At 62.1% G+C, this 4066-nt stretch overlaps 1 long non-coding RNA gene across 3 annotated transcripts; it reads right to left on the bottom strand.

The window, feature by feature from the left end:
- Positions 1–653: 653 nt before the first annotated feature.
- On the bottom strand, positions 654–3435 carry LOC131837021 (uncharacterized). Of its 3 annotated transcripts, XR_009355921.1 has the most exons (4): positions 2885–3435; positions 2221–2477; positions 1600–1688; positions 654–1317 (listed from the first exon to the last, which is right to left on the bottom strand). It is a non-coding gene; the product is annotated as an uncharacterized LOC131837021 (long non-coding RNA). The 3 variants fall into 3 exon arrangements; XR_009355920.1 differs by lacking the exon at positions 2885–3435 and having other exon boundaries at positions 2196–2729; XR_009355919.1 differs by lacking the exon at positions 2885–3435 and having other exon boundaries at positions 2221–2728.
- Between the last annotated feature and the right edge of the window lie 631 nt (positions 3436–4066).

Here is a 4066-nt window from a genome sequence, read left to right as displayed (position 1 = left end):
CGCCCAGAGGCTGCGCTTGTGCCACCAAGCTTCCTGCGCCCCCGATCTGGGCTAGGCTGGGGACGATGGGGGGGGTTGTCCTGGGTGCCCGGGCGGGGAGGCACAGCCGAGAACGGAGGCGGCCCCGGGTCTTCCCCTCCGCGCAGCCGTCCCTGGCCCGGTGGCTCGTGTCCCCGCCCGCAGGCCGGAAGGCAGGAACCGCCACGTCCCCCGAGTGTCCCGCCTGCTCCCAGCGCAGCGGCGGGAGATGGCGCGGGAGACCGGGCGCTGCGCGCGTCCCTGATCCCCGCGGCCCCAGGTGCTCTCTGCCCCGACACGCGCGCCCCTCGCGGGCTCCAGAGCTGGGCCTGGAGATCGCGTCCAGACCCTCAGCGGGGGGTTGGGAGGGGGAGGGACAGGGGGCGCGCTGCTGGCGGGAGGAGGGCAGGCTGCGACGCGGCCGTGTCCCCGTGTCCCCGCTGGAGCTTCCTGGGACCGACCTCCAGGGCCTCGGGGCGGAGTGCTGCCAGGCTTGGCCTCCGATCGGGGACAGCCAGCAGGGCACTGGGCCGGGGTTCCGCGGGTTCTCAGTCTGCGCTTTCGCACTGGCCCAAGCTGCCGGCAATGCTCCGTGGAAGACAATTTCTACACCTGGTTTTCTTTTTAGAATTAAAAAAAAAAGATTTTATTTATTTATTTGACAGACAGAGATCACAAGTAGGCAGAGAAGCAGGCAGAGAGAGGGGGAGGCAGGCTCCCCGCTGAGCAGAGAGCCCAATGCAGGGGCTCCATCCCTGGACCCTGGTATCATGACCTGAGCCCAAGGCAGAGGCTTCAACCCACTGAGCCACCCAGGCGCCCCTACACCTGGTTTTCTTATCGGTTTCCATGCTCGCATCCGTCCAACACTCATGCAGCTCGCCTGCATCTCCCAAGCGCCTTCAGGAAGAGACTGAAGGCAGAGCACACGGGGATAGGATAGGAGAGTATGTGGGAATCCTCTGGGGGTCCACGGGGCCCAACGTTCCAAAGCTGCTTCTGCAGGGCCGGTGCTCAAGGACCAAAGCCAAGGTCACATCTCCCACAGTCCCCTAGAAGGGGGGGTCTCACTGCTGGCTCAAGTGCAAGGCGGGGGAGAGGGGCTCGTGATTTGTGACGCTGCTGCTTTGGGATCCCAGATCGCAGAGCCTTTGACTGAGCTGCTGAGCTGTTGGGCCCTGGAGTCAGGTCCCAAGCTTCGCCTCCTTCAGAGCAACACTTCCAGCCCAGATCTCTCCTTCTGCGCTTTTGCCGGACAGGACCCTAGTCTGGCCTGGGAGACGGGCTGCTCTGCCATTCCTGCAAAGGAGAATGGGGTGCCAATAAGCCGATTTTCATTTTCTATTCCTAACATTTCCCTTTGTGAAATTATTCTGCCACAACTCTCTCCCGAATGTTTCCTTGTAAAGTCCCTGTTCTTTCCCAGGAAGCACTTTCCGCCGGTAGACGCGCTCAGACGGATCTCCAAGGGTCGCCTCTGTTCTCTCGGGGGGGAGCATTTTTCTGTAGGAAAACCCTTCGTGCCTGTCCTGGAGCCCAGGTGTGGAAACAAAAGAAAGCCGTACAAACAGGTCGACCTACCGTTTGGTGACATGAGGGAATTTGAGAGAACTTCTACAACATGGAATGTCTTGCTGACGTCGCTTTGGGTTTCAGTGTGCCTCTTTTCTCTGTGGAAAAGTCGTTAACTGCCGGTTACTCATTACCAAGGGTTTGAATGTCTGCAGCTCGAGGCCAGTCATCCAGAAATGCTTCTAAATATATAACTGAAACAACTCGAAAAGGTGTACTTTAACGCCCATAGCTAAATAGGTTCGTTGGGATGGAATGCTGGGAGGTTAGCAAAGCCCGGCACACCGTGCTCCGCCCTCCGGGCAGGTTCTGTGCACCGTGATGGCTCCGCCCGCCGGCCGGATCACCGTCCGTCCCCAGATGTTGCTCCGGACACCGGCAAGACTTCAGTGCCCACAACAGGCAGGGGCCGGCCCAGGCCTTCAGCCGTTCCTCTTCCCGCCAGCGACGGGGGATCGACCTCAAAGCCTGAAGCAAGAGCCTCTTCCGACCAGCCCTGGACAGGCCCTGGGCCTTTCCTCCACAGGGACCTCCCTCGGCAAGGACACCCCCACCCCGAGGCGGAGCACCCCCTTCCCAGCTTTCTGCAGAGACAACCGAATCACCTGTCAGCACACAGACGGAGCTCACCATAGGTCTCCCGGGCCCCCTCTCCTCGTGGGAGCCTCTCAAATGTGGAGCATGATCTGTCACTGGCTTGGTCCCTTGATAAAGTCTTCTCAGCGGGACGTGAGGGAAGGCTTTACTGGGGCCAGGGCCCCTCCCCTTTGGTGGCCCCATCCCGGAGGGGCAGGGAGCAGGCAGGAGAAGGGTGGGGACAGCATTCAAAGGCAGGACTGCCAGCGACCAGTGGCTCCAGAGAGAGCCCCTGAGACCAGGGGGCATCCCTGCCGAAACACCAGAGAAGGAGGGGCAGGAGGAAACCCCCATCATGGGCAGGGCCTGGCTCCAGCCCCGCCAGGGACCAGGCTGGCCCCCATGTCCAGGCGTGGGCCCCTGCAGGGCCGAACCCCCAGGGAAAGAACACCAGCCATGTGCAGGATCACACTGTCGCAGACACTGTAGCTGAACCCCGAAATACTGGGGTCACCACATTAAACAGCCCAGTTGGAATGTCACGTGCTCAGGCAAGTCCGCAGAGAGAGCCCTGCTGCCGGGGTGTGATGGGACAGGGACTGCTGGCTCCTCGGACCCGGAGGAAGGGGAAGCCCGGAGCAGCGGCCCCCCAGGGAGAGCCCCCATGCCTCCCCGACCCCGTAGCCCACCGGAGTGGAGCAGGGCGGCTCCTTCTCACCCTGCATGACCATCCTTGAGCCACAGAAATCCCCGGGGAATCGGCTCAGGCCCAAGTGGACAGAAGCCACTGGTTCCAGACCTGCCCGGGGGACTCTCATGTGTGGCCAGAATGGAGGTCCACTGGGGTCCCAGCGGCATGGAGGGGTCTCCCCGCAGCCCGGCCGATAGGTCACGGCGGCGAAGACACTTTCATGATGAGGCAAACGACGGGCGCTGGAAAGTCAGCTCAGCTCAGCTCAGGTTCCAGGTGGAGGAAAGGCCCAGGAGGTTGTAGTTAAAGCTCATCAGGCCTCCCAGCCCCCACAGAAGGGCAGGCTGCCAGGGAGGGCTCCTTCCTCCCCTGAGAAGGCTCCATGCTCTCCCTGAAGCCCCGGTGCTACCTCAGGACTGGCTCCCACGGATGCCGGTGCCCGGCTTCCCCGGCGTACTCAGTGTGGGGGCTCTGGTCCCCCACGGGCTGGGGACCCCGGCTCTGTCCTGGCAAACCACGTCCTGATGGTGAGAGAGAGCAGACGTCTCCGCCGAACCAAAACCTCCGGGAGACACCAGAATCGCTCCCTCCCTCCTTCCGGGACATAGATCCGAACCAAAGGCTCCCTTGCTCCTCTGGGTCTGCATCCAGGTATGTGTTGGAAATGACCTTGGTAAGGGACCCTGTGTTTCACTTGGGGCAGATGGTCTCCCCTCAGAAGCCGCTCCCAGCTGGGGGGCGATCTGGAGCTTTGGTGCATTGGAATTGCCTGGAAAGCCTGGATGAGACCCGGCCCCCTCCCCCTGTGGTTTTGGGGTCCGTGGACGCGCCCCCAGTCGGCGGGGGTCATGTACAGCGCACGTGCAGAACTGCGTTCACTGTCCTTGATAGTGTGAGTCCTCTAACGTCACTTGACGGATTCCGCATCTAGTGGTTTCCAAGGAACGTTGTGCTGTGGCCGCAGCTGAAAAGAACCTCTTCCTGTTAGGAATGGCTGCCTTGGCCAAATCCTGATTGGAGCCCCCCGGGCCCCACACAGGCGGCTCCGCTGACTCCTTCGGGGCTGCTGATGCCCTGAATGTGCCCGACTGTCCTTGACCTTTGTCTCCTCTTGGGGGGGACCGAGGGCACGTCTCTCCGCGCCCTTCTCTTCCTGGTGGGCAGCGCGCAGGAAGGACAGGCCCGCGTGCTGTGCCGGGCAGGACGACG

This window comes from Mustela lutreola, chromosome 7, assembly GCF_030435805.1.
Source record: "Mustela lutreola isolate mMusLut2 chromosome 7, mMusLut2.pri, whole genome shotgun sequence".
NCBI classification, from domain to species: Eukaryota; Metazoa; Chordata; class Mammalia; order Carnivora; family Mustelidae; genus Mustela; species Mustela lutreola.
Note: the sequence above shows the minus strand (reverse complement) of the source record. Positions and strands in the feature narration are given on the sequence as shown.